We start from the raw sequence: 19297 nt of genomic DNA, 5'->3' as shown, positions 1-19297 counted from the left end.
AATCCTATACACACTTACCTGGGAATAAATCCCATTAAACCCAACAGGGCTTACTTATGAATGAACATGTATAGTGTTGCATTCTTAGATGCATTTTTAGGTAGAGCTGGGCATTTCTGCTCCATTTTCCTAGACAGGGTGCTATTTTAGCTGCTTGTCCCCATGCACAGCAGCTAAAGCCATCAATGGGTCCAGCCAGGGCTCCAGGCTGCCACTGCAGCCAGGAAAAGAGTTCTGTTTGGTCAAGAGGCTCCTTCCAGGACAGGACATGGTAGTTTTTCAAGCTGGCTGAATCAGGCAATAAGTTATAGGGATCATTTCTGTTCCTTTTTGAAATGCTTTGTGGGGAATTTGTTTTCCTTGTTTCTGAACTCCAGAGCTGCAGTAAAGGAATGTTTCATTCACCTTTCATTCTTAGCAGCAGGTACTTTTGTCTTTACCCTGTAAAGGAGCTAGGCTTCAACAGAAAAAATGTGTATACCTGGGAAGACAATCTGAAATGTTAACTAGTATAGAAATCACACTCTACTTGTTCATCTCACAAAATAGGTCATTTTAAAATAAATAATTGGACCAGATAAGACAGCTGAGGGTACTGTATAGTACACTTGGAACTTCTCAGCTGCCACGTCACCCTGATACTGTGGCCTTCAGTGGTGGGCAAATCAGCACAAGCACAAATGGTCCAGTGCAAACAGTGACAGCTGTTAAGACTAAAAGCACATGATAATGATGAGCTACAGTCACAACCTCCTGAGGATGGGGCACATGTAAATATATATAACCTTAATCGTGTCTTAAGAAACACACATGGCTGGAGATGGGATGCAGGGAGTTACCTCAGCTCTGAGTTGTAGTAGGAACTCTCTGCCAGACACTAGAACTTGCTCTGTATCTTGATCAACATTGTACCTGGATTCCATGTAACATACAGTGTTTTACCTAGGGATGGGGGAAGAATTTGGTTTGGTCTGCATTTTTAAGCAAACCAAACTAATTTGCACTTCCTGGACTATGTGGGTCAGAACAGAGTTATCCTTCAGATTATGTGCTTCTCTGAAGATTGTGTTGTAGTTATTGGCTCCAAAATGACATATATTAGGGAAAGTTGTGTACAAGATATGTATGGTAGGAAATGTTGCTTATGAATATGAATGTGCATGCTGTTGCAGTTGTTTTTTTATTATTGCAGACTGATGTAGAAATTAGATGGAACAGTTGGGGGCTCCCCTAAAAACATAATCCTATGCATGTTTGGACAGAAAAAAGTCCTACAACTCCCAGCACTCCCCAGTCTTAGTTTCCAGGGAAACTAAGATATACATGCTGTAATGCAGCCTTTGCCAACCTCATGTTCTCTAGATGTGTTGGGCCCTGTGCTGACTCTAGAGTAGCTACATCTTTAAAGTAATGTCTGCTTTGGGACTAAAAATGTAACACCATGCATTCTTTAAATAAGACACTGTCACATGCCTTATTTAAGGCTGCTTATAAAGAACTTGTGCCTCCTCATCAAGAACTTTGTTGGCTTTTCCATGAACTTTGCACTTTCACACTGTCACAAAAGAAGACAGAGGATGAAAGATCTGGAGGTTGGATTAAAGGGCTAGAAGCAAGATAGAACTGCATTCAGCCATCATCATCTCATGGTTTGCCCTTGAGAAAGTGGCATAGATTGACCTCCATGCTCCCTAGGGTGACCTTGAACAAGTCTCTTGAATCTTGTTTCTCCTTAGTCAACCCTTCTGGCAAATATGTGTGTGCTGGGAAAAGGAATCAGTAGCATGTCATAAAAACAAACCGACCAAGGGATATACATGAACTACTCTTTTCTAGGCTAAAGATAGAAATTATATCCCTGCCCTCCCTCTCCTTGGTCAAACCCCCTGCTCCACAAAAGAAATTGTGTAGTATAGCAGTTCCTGTACTTAAAATAATCATGATGGGAGATCAGCTTTATTGATATCACTGAATTAATTGTTCTTTTGACTGTTTCATATTCTGCTATCTTGCTTTTTTATGCCACTTCTTAATGGAGATGATCAAGATCAGTTAGGGTGTCAACATTTACTCTTCGCATTTTCCCTTTACCACCTTTGTGTACCATTTCAACTTTGGATCATTTATAATATGGAAAATCAGTATGACCATTCATCAAATGTACAAGTAATATTTAAAGTATCTTCTCAAAGATGGTTCTCTTTTCCCCAAAAAAGCCAAGGAAGGATCAGAAGATGTATAGATAGATATAGATAAATACATGCAAGTTAACAAGGAGCAATAGGGTTGCATTTAAGATTAGAAATGGCCATTGTTCTATTAGCCATCTCGTCTAGAAAGAATGCCTCTGTTTTCCATACCTAGAGGTGAGTTTTTACTCTATCTCTTTGAATTACACTGGTGGTCATCAGAGTGGTGGTAGAACAAGAATGTGATGCTGTGGGAGCACTTTGGTTACTGAAGTTGCTCAGAGCACTGCCACTATAATTTAATAAGAAGAGAGTGAACGTTAAAGTGGGTATTCTGGGATGGAAGACACCAGGGTCTTTGTTTACTGTCCTCTTCCCCCTTCCCTTGGGGCAATGGCCAGCATCTCTGACATCTGTGTTACTAGGTACACCAAGTTATTCAGCCAATTAGTTCTGTTGGATCATACAAGCCAACTATAAAACACAATGTGAATAGCAAGGAATGGGCAGGATGCGACAATTGGAGAGAATGAATGTCCCCAGGGACTTTGATCTCCTTATACCACTAGGGTAATTTTGATTCTGAATAGCTGGAGCAGCTGCTAGCTACCTGCTACTATGGAAATGTTTCTGATAGGGAATACATTTCATATTTAAAGTTATGTTTGGGTAAAAGAAGAATAGAAGGGAATCAGCAGAGTTAAGAATATTTCAAGTGATGTAAAAATGAGGCTTCCTAGGATGGAGTCCATGTTTTACGCAAGTCCACTTTCTGCCATCTATATGATGATCTTAATTTACACCAATATATATCTGCCATTAATTACTTATATATGATACTCTTATGATGTTATACTTCAATTCTAAACATTTCACATGCTGGGGTGGCCAGGTTTCCTATATTAAAAAGGACAGTCCTCTGTCTGAAGATATCCTCTATTTGGGCTGTCCAGTCCAAGTCTGGTATAAAGATTAAAAAACCATCAGAAGGAAGAGCTGGGCCTTGAAGCTGCCCATCAACAATTAGTATGTGGATAGCAGACTGAGCAAGGCACCTGGTCTATCTTCTTGACTACGGTGAGACTTATTGTATTTGTATTTAAATTCTAGATATTATACCTAAATTTACAGCTATATACACAAATGTGCAAATGCAAATCTTATGCAAATTGTGCCCTCTTTTTTGGTGATGCAACTCCTCCTTTTCGGCAATGGATAAGTAGCCACCCTATATGCAACTTAGGAAGATGAAACATGGCACGATGATTGTTTGGAATATATCAGGCCTTTATGACTTTGGACTCGCCAAGGCAAATGCAGGCTGCCAACCATGTATGGAGGCCCATTCCCTTACTTTCGCTGCCTGTTAAAACAGGGATGATTGCCTAATGCCTGGCAGGCCACAGCATATGGCTTGTGGTCTGCACTACACTTTGAAAACAAAGTTTTATTTTTGAACCCAAAGAACAACCCCACATAGGCTCAAATCCCTGCAAAATTGATGGCTCCCCTTTGCTAAAGAAATGATACCACATCCACCTACAGCAGCAAGCCAATGGAAGGAGAACAACAACACAAACTTGCAAGTGTTGCTGCTTATCATATGAGGTAACACAGTGTTCTGCCATTGCTACTCTTGACAAAGGACTAGAGTTCGAACCATGGAAGAGGACCACAGTTAAATTACTCACTATTAGCCCCTATAGTGTGCTTCCAATATGGTGGTGTGTGTGTGTGTGTGTGTGTGTGTATGCGCATGCTGAGAGATGGGGAGACAGAATGTCACAGTTAAAAAAAAAAAATTACTCGTATAATGAGGAAAGAGACCAACAGAAGAAGTTCCCTTGGCTAATTTTCTAGCCAGCAGCTACTGCAATGTTCCCACTAGGAGAGACTGAAGAAGTGAGAGAGTGATATAATAAATAATGACTGGCTCGGCTGGTAAGAAGAAATTATCGCTATGCTTGGGGGATCTGAGTATATGCTCACCCAGGATGTGAAAGAAAGGGGAGGGGGAGCCAACCCGAATCTCTCTGATGTGTTTCTGTTAGTACACTCAAACCTATTTGAATTAAAACAAAACAAAAGGCTTTGGTTCTCTCATAAATTGGCATAAGGAGGAAAAGTTCCAGGTACAGAAAAGTGTTGTACAGAAAAACACACCCCACAATGTCAACCCAAAGGAGCTTTAAAAGTCCCTGACATGCTGCTGTTTGGGTAAGCTTCAGAAAAATGAAGTGAATTCATGCTCTGTATGTATGCCAAATGTAGCTGATTGCAGCAAAAGATACAAAGTCCTCTTCAAATTTTGTAGCCTTTCAAACGTGTTTGTGTGTGTGTGTGTGTGTGCGGGGGGGGGGGGGGGACAACCAGATCCATTTAGCAGTTACCAAACTAAATTACTGAACAAAGGAAAAAATAACTAACAGCACAATTCTGTCCATGTCTACTCAGAGTAAGCCCATATAGGATTGCACTCTAAATGAACCAAACAAACAAATAATAGACATTATTGAACCAATAATCAAAATGTTGATTAGTGGTTAGTGCTGGCCTGTGCCATATTAGTCATATTGGCCTACATCTCTGAGCCTCCATTTTGAAACAAGGAATCTCCTCCATTTTGAAACAAGGAATCTCCTCTAGTCTGACTGCTAAAGGTACAGCTACGATTTATCCACACAAATTGGCTTTAATTGCACAGCTCTGAGCACTATTTTACCCCTTCTGGGAGGAAATAATCAAAGCCCTACCAATTTATAGAGTTAGGCACCTCCCCAAGGTTGGTCCTACCATTAGGCAAAAAGAGGCAGTTGCCTCAGGTGGCCCATGCTGGGAGGTAGTGGAAAGCTGTTGGAGGAGAGAGCTGTGTGCCACTTCCAAAGCTAGCCTGCTGCCTTCAGGTGCAGTGGAGGACACTGTCCCATCCACAGTGTAGAAGTACAATTCAACTGCCAATTGGCTGTTGTATATGGGGGTGTCATCTTGTTCTTCTACTTCACCTCAGGCAGCACAATGTCTTGGGCCGGCCCTGTACCTCCCTGAGAAGGCTTATTTGTCTTAAGAATTAAAGCTTCTCAAACCACCATGTAACACGCATTCTCACCTGACTTAATCAGCATATCAGGTATTGAATATACTGGTTGCATCACTATCACCTGAATGCAGATTTTGCAACACCATCATTTGTGCATTGGTTATCTCCCATTTGTATGATAACAAGGTATTCAACCTGGGGCTGCCCTGGAAGACAATTCAAAAGCTGCAGCTGGTGCAGAATTCCACAGCCCACTGTTTAGAGTGGGTGGGCTAGTGATAGGAAAATCTGACAATTTTAGTTTCTCTCAGTCTCTCATTTTTCCAATTTCAAATCAGGTTTATCTCAAATGTTGAGGGTTTTTTTTTAAGTTTGCAGCTTAATTTGTATGCACCTTTGTATGCCATTTGCCTAATATACACATTTTTTTTCAAGCAATTGTCCTAACTTCCATGAATGTATGCATTTTTATGTGCACTATCCCCTAATATACACATTTTTGTATGCAGTTTTTGACTGGAAAACTCCATTGCAAATTCAGAGAACTGCAAATTTTGAAGGATAACAAAGTTTTGATTTGCATATTAGTTAGAAAGTGTAAAATTAGATGAGTTTACATTAAAACACAAATAAATTTCCCCCCCATCCCTAGTCAGGACACAGTAAGCCTGTTACTCCTACTCTTGCTCATATGCATTAATCCACTCCCCTTTACTTACTTCTCAAAAGATGAGGAATCAAGAGGGATGGGGTATTGTTTTCTGAGCCTCAGATTTCCTTGGAAAATGATCTGAAAAAAAATCAGATTTTTTTTTTACAGATTTCCTGAAAAAAAACTTGAATCATTTCTCAGTTAATCCAAAGTGAGTGGGAGAGTGCATGCCCATTCCAAAGTTTCAACAGGTTTTTATATCTGTTCAGGGTTGAGATGGAAATTTCATATAGATTGTAATTTTGAATCATTTGCCCTGACATTAACACAGAGTGAGTGTATTTTAATTTTCAAGTGATTTATTTATTGATTTTTATGTAGTACTTTTATGTCTTACCGTTCTTCTATGATAGAATTCAAGGTGGTGCACGTGGGATTCTCTGGTGTCTCCATCCAGGCACTGCCCAGACCCAAACTTGCCTGACTTCTTTCAGGTTGCGCTATCATGTGCAGATACAATATTTATTTGTTTTTTAGACTTGTTCCACAACTTTCTGAGTATGGTAAGAAAATAGCTTACAAAGAAAGGAAGGAAGGAATTATTTATCGAAGGAGAGCTCAGTCACACAAGTATGTACAGACACACTGACAGTGGATTTTTATGTTACAGTGGATATACAGAATTTGGTGAAGGTCACGTATGAAATCCCAGTCAAGTGTTGTGATTGTCTGACTACTTCCTAAATAGGATTTCATTTCATTTCATTTATTATATTTCGATGTCTCCCTATATCCAAACTTCTCTGGGTGGTTCACAAAAATTAAGAAACATTAAAACACATTATACAAGGTACAATGGTTATACAAGGTTGTCACAGAGAAGAAGGCCAGGATCTCTTCTTGATCATCCCAGAGTGCAGGACACGGAATAATGGGCTCAAGTTACAGGAAGCCAGATTCCGACTGAACATCAGGAAAAACTTCCTGAGTGTCAGAGCAATACGGCAATGGAACCAATTACCTGGGGAGGTGGTGGGCTCTCCCACACTGGAGGCCTTCAAGACGAGGCTGGACAGCCATTTGTCAGGGATGCTCTGACTTGGATTCCTGCATTCAGCAGGGGGTTGGACTCGATGGCCTTGTAGGCCCCTTCCAACCCTACTATTCTATGATTCTATGAAAAAGAAAAGTATTTACCATAAAACCATATAAACAGATAACACAGAGCATTGTAAGCTTTCACTAAAATGTGGGAACTGCTCTCCTCCCCCCACCCCTACTGGATTATTATTTTGGCATTGTCAACATTTGCACATGACTATCAACATTCACCAAGCTTAGGGCGCAATCCTATGGGTATAGTTGGCCACCTCAGAAGTTGGAGGTGACTGACTATCCAATGCAGGGCGGGCAGAGCACAGACAGGATCTTCTCCTCTGCACTCCAGCCACCCTGCATTTGCAGCTAGATGGACAATGTCAGCTGTCTAGCTGGGGGGCCTCGGAATGAGGGGGGTGGATGGCGCATAGGAAGCATCATAACAGTGATTCTCATCCATGTGGGAACAAATGATACCGCCAAGCAGAGCTATGAAGAAATCACATCAGACTTTGAAGCTTTGGGAAGGAAACTCAATAACTTTGGGGCCCAGATAGTTTTCTGAACATCAGGAAAAACTTCCTGACTGTTAGAACAATATGACAATGGAACCAATTACCTAGGGAGGTAGTGGGCTCTCCCACACCAGAGGCATTCAAGACGAGGCTGGACAGCCATCTGTCAGGGATGCTCTGACTTGGATTCCTGCATTGAGCAGGGGGTTGGACTCAATGGTCTTGTAGGCCCCTTCCAACCCTACTATATTATGATTCTATGATTTTTCCATCCCATCCCATCCTATCCCCTCCCCGCTCCCAGGAATGTCCCCTTTCCCCCTGCTCCACACTGCTCTTATGAGCGTGGAGCCAGGGACGAACTGCACAGCCTACGAGGTGGTGGGGGAGGAGCTGGGGAGGCAGTTTTCTGGGAACTGACCTTGGAGCACTGGCTCCAAGCTCGGTTGCCAGATAATGAAAAATCCTATGGTCATCTAGCCACTGTGTGTCTAGTGGCCATAGGATTGAGTCCTTAGATATTCTCTGGCACATATACCACACTCATGTGAAGAATGACTGTAAACATCGTGGGATCAATTGTGTATTAGAGCTTCTCCTGTTTTGCAATTAATTTCACTGTGGAAACTTTCAAAATTAAAAATGGGACCAGAATCCTGAATTGCCTAGGGATGTACAAAAGTCACTTACCTTTCACGGATTATGTTGATGGTGGGGGGGAGGCGTTCCATCCCTGCCCCTGGAATCCTCGCTGGGGGAGGAGGCGCTCTGTTCCTCCCCCCCGGAATCCTGCACGTCCGGCTGTGCTCTGCGGCAGCTCCGCGGAGCAGCCGGCCAGGCCCAGCCAGGCCAGAGCCGTCTGCAGCCGGATTTCCGGCCGCGGAGGGCTCTGGGTAAAAAAACAAACAAACAATCAAAAACCACGTATGCAAATGGCGGTGGCTACGGCCGCTGCCATTTGCGTTCCTTATTTTTGCCCTCTTAATCTATGTAAATATTTACGTAGAATATGACGGCGAAAATAAAGGGGAATGCAAATAGCGTAGCGGGTGCGATTTGCGTTCCCCTTTATTTTTGCCGTCATAGTCTACGTAAATATTTACGTAGATTAAGACAGTAAAAATAAGGAACGCAAATGGCGGCGGCCGTAGCCGCCGCCATTTGCGTACATGGTTTGTTTTTTTGGTTTTTTTACCCAGTAAAAAAAACAAAAAAAACCCCGACGTGATAGGCTACGTAAAAATTTACGTAGCCTATCACATCATTTTTTGTGTGTGCTTTTTTTACACGACAAATGGCGGCGGCGGCACCCGGTCGGAAGACCAGCTGCTGCAGCCGCCGCCAGAGCTGCCAGCGGAGCTGCCGCTGCCCGGAAGATCTGCCCCAGGTAAGTCTCATCCCGGGGGGGATCCGTGGGGGGCGGGGGGGGTAGCAGGCTGTTCCGCCACAGATTTTGGGGGGTGAATGCACTGGCATTCGGCCTCACCGAGATCCGTGGCGGAATTCTCTGCCATCCCTAGAATTGCCCTTGGTTCTCAGCTTCTTCCATATCATTTACAGTGCAATCCTTTGCACATCTAGTTAGAATAAGTCCCATTGAGGTCAGTGAGAGTTACCCCGAGGTAAGTGTGTATAGCTTGACAGTGTTATCCTATACATATCTACATAGAAGTAAATCCCATTAAGTTCAGTGGAGCTTATTACCAGAAAAGTGCAGGTATAAGATTGCAGGCTTAGGCTATTTATTTTTTTTAAGTAGAAGCAAAAAACTAGCACCGGATTAACACATATACAAGCCCAGCCTTTCCCAACCTGGTGTCATCAAGATGCATCATCAAGATGTGTTCACCTGGTGTCATCAAGATGTATTTGACTATAACACCTATCATCTCATTGGGCATGCTGGTTAGTGTTGATGGAAAGTGTAGTCCAAAACATCTGAAAGGCACCAGTTTGGGGAAGGCTGCACTAACCTATTATTAAGTATACACAGCTGCACGTGCCATGTCAGCTCACAAACATATTTTCCAGTGAACTTTCTTCAATTTCTAATACATGTGTGCTGTAGAAACAAATAATATGGGGATCAGTAATAGATTTTTAAATTATATCATTGTTATACATAAATATTATTACTGCCTATGCTTGGATCAGGATAGGAAAGTGCACCCATTTTGTTCAATGCAGCAGTAGCAGCAGTAGGATGCAAATGGAAAGATGAGTTTCTCAACAGGTGCAAATTTCAAATTGTGTTCAAAATAGAAATATTAATTAAATGAGCACCACTGAACTGCTTGCTGGCAGCGAATGTTGGCAGCAACAGCAAAGTAACTCATGCCCAAGAGAAAAGAACACATTAGTTCCAGGTTAATTATTGATTATTTATTTATTCATTTATGGTAACTCTGGAATTACTTAGAGTATTTCAGTGTGGTTAAAGATATACAGTGGCGAGAAAAAGTTTGTGAACCCCTTAGGATTGTCACATATTTCCAACCTAAAATGTTACTAGATCTTAATCTAACCTCATAATCCTAGATAAAGAACAGTAGATTACCTGATTAAACATAAACATGATGCTTTTTCCTCATTTATTTATCCACAACTGATTCAACATTAAGTACCCATGTGTGAAAAAGTCTGTGAACCTTTAGATTCAGTACCTGGTGGCACCCCCTTGAGCAGCAATGACTTCAAGTAAGCATTTCTTGTAACTGTTGGTCAGTCAGTCTCTCACATCAGTTTTGAGGAATTTTGGCACATTCGGCTTTACAGAACTGCTTCAACTCAGTGACATTTGGGGGCTTCGTTGAACAAACAGCTCGCTTCAGATCCTGCCACAACATTTCGATTGAGTTTAGGTCTGGACTTTGACTAGGCCATTCAAAAACCTAGAATTCCTTCTTCGGCAGCCATTTTTTTGGGTAGATCTGTTTGTATGTTTAGGATCATTGTCATGTTGCATGACTCACTTTCAGTTCAGCTTCAGCTCACAGATGGATGGCCTGACTTTCTCCTCTAGAATCTTCTGATACACTGCAGAATTCATGGTTGTGTCAATGATGGCAAGCCATCCACCTCCTGAGGCAGCAAAACAGGCCCAAACCATCACATTCCCACCACCACACTTGAAGGTTGGGATGAGGCTCTTCTGTTAAAACTCAGTGTTCATTTTTCACCAAACATAACATTTCTCATTGAGGCCAAAACCTTTGACTTATCTGTCCAGAGAACATTGTTCCAGAAGTCTTGGGGATAATCTATGTGCTCTGTGGTGAACTTCAGATGGGCAGCAATGTTCTTTTTAGAGAGCAGTGATTTCCCCTGGGCTATCCTCCCATGGGCACCATTTTTGTTCAGTCTTTTTCTGATTGTTGAGTCATGAACACTCACATTAGCCAAGGCGAGAGTGGCCTGCAGATCCTTGGATGTTCCTCTGGGGTTCTTTGACTTCCTGGATGATGCACAGTTTGTTTTTTGTTTGTTTTTTGTAACACTTTCTAGACTGGGGTGGGCAAACTTACCCAGCTCTGCCTCGCGCACTGCTTGAAAGATCCCCACTGGCTGCCAGACCTTTTTGCTGCAGAGCATGAGCTGCTGGCCAGTCCACAGGCACCTGGCAAGCGGCACGCAGCCACCTACTCCCTCACCAAATCACCATTTTGCAGAAAATGGTGGCTCATTCTTTTATGTAAAGGGCTTTTTACACAAATGGTGGCTGTAAATAAAGCCAATTTATGCAACATTGCAGGTATAAATGGTCTAAATAGATGGGCTTATTTACAGCTGCCATTTGTGTAAAAAGCCCCTTTACATAAAAGAACGAGCTGCCATTTTGCACAAAATGGAGGCTCAGTGAAGGAGTAGGCAGCTGCACATCGCTCGCCAGGTGCCCATGGAGCAGCCGGTGGCGCATGCCCTGTGCTGAACAGGGTCAGGCAGCTAGCGAGATCTGTCGATGTCTGTTGGACTCTACCACCCCTCTCCCCAGATTTCCATGACATCCCTATTCTAGACTGATGAGCAGCAATAACTGCTTTTCTGAGGTCCTCAGAGATGTATTTTGATCGTGGCGTGGCGTGTTTCCACACAACCATATGGTGAAGACCAAACTCACAAAGTGTCTGATCCTTTTATATGGTTGGGCCTCCCAAGCTCACCCCTGAAAATCTACCCAATTACTTAAGCAACTGATTCTAATTATTCCCCGTAACTGAGCTGATGCAACCAGGGGTTCGCTTAGTTTTGCACATACCCTGACTCTTAAGTACTCATTGTTTGCCTAGGCTAATTTATGCATCATTTTATTTCACAAGACATCGAATTGGTTAACATAAACCCTACTGGATAGTTAGGAAAGAACTGGTTTTGATTCATGAATGCTATCATAGTAAAACTTTGGAATTTCCATAACTATCATTAGGGTTCGCAAACTTTTTCTCACCAGTGTAGACCAGTCTTCCCCAGCCTGGTGCCCTTGAGATGGGTTGGACTACAACTCCCATCAGCCCCCAGTCAGCATAGTTCAATGCATCTCAAGGGCCCCAGGTTGGGGAAGGCTGATATAGACTGTAAGGATGCATACACAGTTTTACCTCACCAGACTCGAAGCAAATATCCTGCCCTGCCCCAAGATATTCACCTGACATCTTATGGGATCCTTCTCTGGGCTTTTCTTATTCCAGAAGGCAATGGGCCTGCTGGACATGTGAAGTGTGTATTTAACAGCTCTCAGGTTCTGTTCTGTTCTCAGCCTGGTTTTATTGTGTACTGTGGTAGGGTTGATATTCAATTACTTTTTTAACTGTACATTGGACTGTTTTTAGATCTGTTATGAGCCACTAGGGATGGATGGGCTTACCTCTGTCCAGGTTCTCTGAATGCTTCCCAAATTGCTGCCCCTGCTCACCCTCCCCGGACCCACTCATGAGCCCTGCATTCATCTGGACCCACTCACCAAGCAGCCATGTGCCCAGCGAACAGGTCCGGCAGCTGTCTGCTTCCTCATTCTTTTCCATAAATCTAATCTTATGCAAATGGCGGCTGTAAGGCAGCCATCTATGCAACATTACAGGCCTAAATGGTTTATTTACACCTGTAATGTTGTGGGAATGGCTATTTTATGGCCGCCATTTGTGTATGATTAGATTTATGGAAAAAAACAAGGTCACCATGTATTTTGTAAAATAGTGACTTGCTGAGGGATCAGACGGTGCCAGGTGCTTGCGGACTGGTCCAGTAAGTGCTGGGGGCTCACACGGCTAGGCAAGTGGGGGTGGCAGCTCAGCAGGTGCAGTCCAGGAGGCCAAGTGGGGGGAGTCCATCAGACTCCACCCCCCCCAAGCGCCTGTGACATCTCTATGAGCCATCTAGAGTGCCTCATGTTGAAGCATCAAGGTAAGATAGACATGATTTTAAAGATACACATAAAGAATTGGTATCTGTAGCCACTGCTACTTTGGGCTATTGCCATAATTTTTGCTACTGTTGTCTATGGGGTGGATCCAGGCATAGTCAAACTTAGAGTAGGCCCATTTTGATCAATGGGACTTAAGTTAGTCATGGCTCCAGTCTACTCTAAGTATGACTAAGTTTGGATCCAATCCATTGTTCTGTGAAACTATACTTGCTCAGATATTTTTGGAGGGCGGGGGTGTCCTTTGCCTGTTGAAAATAACAGCGGAGGCTTTCTGCTAAAACTCGCATGATCTATGGTTCGTTTCAGCTGATTTTCCTGTCAGCTGCATTTCTCATTTCTCATGTACTTATATTTGCTTTCCGTTTGTAAACATAATTTCATATAAGCTCCAGACACATACTAGTGAGTGTCTGTAATCACATGCAGAACATGTGCAATCTAACTCACGCAAAATCGGAAGGAAAACATGACCCAGGTTTCCTTTTTATTAAGAGAGAAACTCACTGCATATATTTAATATGAGGTGTGTGCCCCCATCATCATTTTTGTGTTACAAAGGTTAACAACATAAGAAAGACCTGGGAAAAAAACCCTGAGCTGTACTATTACTATCTGTTCATTATTAATCCATTTTAATCTCTTCCTTAGAAGGTTATATATAATTCTTTTTTCCCTCTCTTTCTGGATTTCTGAAATGAATATTTTAAAAACAATACGCAAAGTTTTTAGTAATTTGAAAAATCTGTTTCGGAAGACTATATGCTCCCATTGAGTCCCCTTCCCCCATTTATTTTATTGAACGTGAAAAAGAATTGTTATATTGTTGTGTTGGGATGTATATGAAAATGACTGCTCTGACGCAAATACTGGAAAAGCTAATGAGAGTTAGTCTTATATAGCAATGCTGTCAGATTTCGTAATTAGGCACCTCATTGGTCGAAACTCATGTGTTCATAATGCTCACCTTTGTAATGACTTTGGATTATCACTGTCTTGCAAATTCATTATTATTTTCTGAATAAATTGCGAGCTTTGGAGCATGTGAAGTCTGCAACTAAATTATCACATTTCTTCACGTGTGCTCAGTTGCTCGGTTTTAACCCTTTTCTTTCAGGAGGAAATGTGATGATGCCACTTTTAACCCTTTGGGGAAAGACTGGCATTTGACCTCTTCTCACAAGCCAATCATATTTGAAGAAACAGCCACATAAGTTGTATACACCTCCATACCTCTCCTTATCTCCAGCTCTCTCTCCTCCATATACTGATCGATGACAGCGAGTAAACATTATGCAGAAAGGCCACATGGAAACAACAAATCAGGAAGGGGTATATAACATGGTGATGCATGACAACATGATGCATTACTTGATTACAAAGTACAGCTCTCAGGATGCCATTTGATATAACACGTGCCAAATCTTGCATACAAAGAACAAGGTCTTGAATTAAAGGAGAACTCTCATCCAAGATGACACGAAGGAATTCATTACTTTTTGAGGAAATAGCAAATTCATTTGGTGTAAGTTCACCCATCATTAGTCTTATAGCTTGATGGTAAACAGAGTTAGGCATGCTTAAGGCTAGAGCTAGTAAGAAACAGTAATATTTCCAGAAATTCATGAAAATGACCTGCTGGATGAGTAGGATCAGTGAATTTTGCCAAAGCAAGTGAACAGAGGATATAGTGAGTAGCAAGTGGAGGTTCTCACAACCCCTAAAATCTAGACCAGGCCTGCTTATGGCACTTGGGAAACAACAGGGCTTTGCTACTTTCCCCTTCATCACCTTTATGTGGGAAAGGACAGCAAATGGTTAATTAATGAATTTAATAATATTGGATTTTTACTGAATTTTTACTGTCAGGGAGGGAGAGAGGCAGTTGTGGGGGTTTGTGCCTCAGATGACCAAATAACATCGCTACTAATGCTCAGATCAGGTGGTGGCTTTGCCTAGGTGAGAATGGTGCACCAGAACAACACATGGACGCCAGGAAAGTCACAAAACCAGAGTGTTAAGAAGCTGAAATCCAGGCACCATGTTGTGTTCACTGCAAATGGGTGGCTACTTGAACACAGCTTGGCAGGTGTGATGTATCTCTAACCAGACCCGAATCATGGAAGCTCATTCTCCTTCCCATACAGGGCCTACCATATTATGCTAGTAGGTCAGCAATGGAAGTGAGCAGGTACAGCCAACCAAATATGGTGTACAGACATAAGATAGCACCATTACAATTTCCAGGTGTTGAAGGAGCTGTGGGCAGTCCTTAATTCCTCCTAACAAAAAGGAGGTGCTGGGGATCCTGTGTGGGAACTCTGACACCTGCCTTGCTCCTTAATTCTGAGTGTTTAGGAGAAGGCCATTGCAGTTGCTCAGGGGCAAAGGAAGGATGCTCTGTATATGCTTAAAGGCACATCTATAATAACAAAAGAGGATGTCTGTCCATCTGTCAGCACCATACCTCCAAGACCGTGAAACCTAGACACCTGAAACTTGGCATGCATACTAAGGGGACCCTAAGGATATGCACTTTTGGGTTATTTGGTTTTTAAATCACATTAATTAATTTTAATGAATTTAAATGTGTCTGTGTTTTGAAGCTCGCAGTACTATCTTCATTCACTAGGTAGCAGACTTCCCTACCCAGCTCATAGTTTTGCATTCAATACAGTTTGAAGCTGAGGGGAGTAGTCCAAGGGACAGAGTTATAAGGTTGTGTCTCCTCCCTTCTGGAGGGCAGTTCCCCTTCAGGGGAATGGAGTGGACAGACCCCTCCCTTTGGGGTGCACCATGGCAGTGGCCATGTCTAGAGGTGCCAGCAGGTGTGGCTTCACTCAGACAGGGCAAGCACAATGTGTCCAACTCTGACAGCTGCATAACTTTTTTTGAGGGTTTCGCTGTAGGGCTAAACTACACTTATTGCATAGGTGTAGCTGAGCTTGCTATTTTTCTTTAGTTCCATGTACGTGCATGAAGTCACTTTAATGAGCTTCTGCCATGCATTAAAAACGTGGTTGTTCAGGCAGGCATTTGGCATGGGTCAGGGTATTTTAGAAAATGTTTTTATTGTAGAATTTTATTGTTTTAAACTGTTTTATTATATGCTGTACATCACCCAGAGTGGCTGGGTGACCAGCCAGATGGGCGATTAATAAATTTAATAAATAAATCATTTAATTAATTAATAAATAAACAATGTCCCGATCTTTATGGGACCATGGTGCTCCAGGAGGGAAGGATTAAAACTCCCCCCCACCCATTTTTCCCCCCATGAAATCCCATCCTGTCCCAGTGGGAGAGTGGTTTTTAAAAAGACTGCATTGGAATCAATGGAGGCTTTTCTTCTTCTTTTTTAATCCTGCCCTCTGCAGGGAGAAGGTGGAATTTCAGGGGAAAATGGGTGGATGGGGTGGGGATCCTTCCCTCACAGAGTGCCATAGTTCCAATCTGGAAAGGCATTGCTAAATGGCCATGGCTAAAGGAGTAGAGGTGAGGCAGCGGGACAGAGACAAACAGAACACTCCCTGCAAGAGAGTCCCCCCCCCCCCCCACACACACACGTCCATGCACTACTAATACTATTAGGAGTTTCAAATAGAATGTAGCATCTGATGTACTGATTGATGTGTGATAGCAATCTTTGGTGTAAACAGACCATAAGATTGATCTGCCAAGCTGCACTGCACTACAGGTTTGTATGTGGGACACATCTCTGTTTATGTTGAATAAGGTCCTGGGTGGATAGTAAAAATTAGCATCAGATTCTACTTCCTGTTGAAGTAAGAGATGCTTAATAGCCTGGCAGTACACACATTACTACTTTCTTGTACTAAGACTTAATCGCGTTTTTGTTGGGGGTGAGGCATTTAAATTGTAGTCCATTCCCCAAGAATAATCACAGCTATTTAATTGTATTCATAATTTAGCACACACCTGGAAAATATGCTGTAAAATATCAAGGGGTTTCCCTTTTAATACTGGCATGCCATTTACAAACTGTCACATTTAGAATGCACCTTTAATCTTCTGTGGTCTGCTAGAATTTTATATTAAAAGTCTGCTTTGTGCTTTAAATATTAAAGGTTCTGCAATACTTCAAAAGGTGATGATGCCCTGATGCTCTAGCGGTGCTGAAATCTGAACAGCTAAATATATTGAGGAATGTTCAGTGGTCCCAGCTTAATTAAACATGCATGTGCATTTTCAAATGCAATCTTTTTCTGCTTGTTAGGTTTTTGACAAACCTCCAAACAGGTCCAGGTGGAACAAAGCATGTAAACAAGCTTGTGAATGCAAACTTAAAACACTCAAGTTAACACCTTCCTACAATTAATATGCAAACTCTGGGACACAGCTATTGATAATGCCATTTAATATTATTTGATATTTAGTGACACATCTCATCCTTTCCCCGTCGTTTTTTTCCTTTCTTTCTTCTAAACTCTGTCCACTTTAATTATAGGGAAAATGTTACATTGGAGATTTGCCATCGAATGGGACGCTTCTGACTGTTTGAAAACCCAGGATAAAAGGCAGTACATATTGCAATTTGCAAGGCTGTGGTTAATGTTTCAATATGTCATTAGCTTTATGGTGATGAAAGCATAGCTTTGCTCTGTTTTTGTGGGTCTCAAGTTGAATTTGGAACCACAACATTGAGCTGAAACCAAACTGTGTATGAATACCAAATTCAGCCATTTGGACACATTCGCAAGTGCTGGATCTGGAGAGATTTTAAAACCAACCAACTAACCAACCAACCGGGACCTGATGTGGTGTGTGCGTGTGCACACAAATTCTAGTGGTGATACTTGTCCACAAACAATCTTCCTCTTGGTCTGGCCCAGATAATGGTTGTGGCGAGAAAGAGGAGTAGATGATGCCCCTGCCTACTTGCTCACTGGCTCTCTGCCTGTCAAGCAAGCAAGTGGTAGCAATGATGAGAAAGAGGACGAGGAGCAATAGCAGTTTGTGATGATGATGGTGAGAAGGCAGACTCATGGAAGGAGGGGAAGGCGGGAGGGAGGGAGGGAGGGAGGGAGGGAGGGAGGGGCATTGAGAGTGTCTTGCTCAAGGGCACTCAAAAACCTCGAGCTGGCACGATTTCTGGTGCTTGATTTTCATTTTTCTGAAAGGCCATCAGCCTTTAAAATCATGCAGAAAACCCCTGTCAAATGTTCCCAAAGGTTTTCAGGATGGAAAAACGAGAGCCAGTGTGGTGTAGTGGCTAGAGTGCTGGACTGGGAGTCAGGAGATCTGGGTTCTAGTCCCCAATGAGCTATGGAAGCTCACTGGGCGACTTTGGGCCAGTCACAGACTCTCAGCCCAACCCACCTCACAGGGTTGTTGTTGTGAGGATAAACTGGAGAGGAGGAGGACTATGTACGCCGCCTTGGGTTCCTTAAGGTGGAAAAAAGGCGGGATATAAATGTAATAATGAATAAAATAAAAATGGAGTTCACAAGTTAATGTTGAACAAGAAATCAGATTAAGGGGGAGAACATCATGCCATGGCCCTTTTTATTTAACATTAAAACTCATAGGTCACAATCCAGATGTTTTAGACATCCCAAGGGCTTGTGAACTGCAGATTCCTATCTTGCCCCTCCAAAGCTGTGCCCTGATTGCTTGTTTAGGGACTGATAGCCTTCTGTTGCAGGAGGTGACAGGGCTGGCCCTACCATTAGGCAGAGTGACGTGGAGACCTCTTGCAGAAAATGCTGGGAGGTGACAGCAAACTGTTAGAGGAGAGTGCTGTGGGCCACCTGGCTTATCCTTTGCCCCTTAAGCTAGCCTGCTGCTTTCAGGTGGGATGAAGGATGCTGTCCCATTTCCAGTGTTGAAGAAAGATTCATGTGCTAGTCCAGCTGGCTTTTGTACAGGGACTGGGAAGGGGGTGTCACCTTGTCCTTTGAGTTCATTCACTATAAATGCCTTCAGCCAGCCCTGGAAGAAAGTATCTGGATTCGGACCAGGGTGTCTTCTCATGTTCCACAACTGTCTCTTGCTGAAGCCATTACTACCCCAAAGTTTGCAATAAGCAAGGGGCTTCTTACATTGTGTTTTTCAAGTGACTGCTATCACTTGCCTTCTTGAATGTCTGAAAGTCCAACAGGCTAAGCACTGTACCTCGACCTCAACTCGCACCCACCCCGGAGTAAAAGCTGGGTGTAGATGGGCCCCCAGGCTGTTTGTTTGTTTATTTATTTATTTATAATTAAATTTATTAATCGCCCATCTGGCTGGTCACCCAGCCACTCTGGGCGATGTACAACATACAATAAAAACAGTTTAAAACAATAAAATTCTACAATAAAAACATTTTCTAAAATACCCTAACCCACCCCAAGTGCCTGCCTGAACAACAACGTTTTTAATGCAGGA

Source organism: Heloderma suspectum, chromosome 4 (assembly GCF_057233095.1).
Source record: "Heloderma suspectum isolate Gila_16-S chromosome 4, 16-S_ref, whole genome shotgun sequence".
NCBI classification, from domain to species: domain Eukaryota; kingdom Metazoa; phylum Chordata; class Lepidosauria; order Squamata; family Helodermatidae; genus Heloderma; species Heloderma suspectum.
This window is presented reverse-complemented; position numbering follows the sequence as displayed.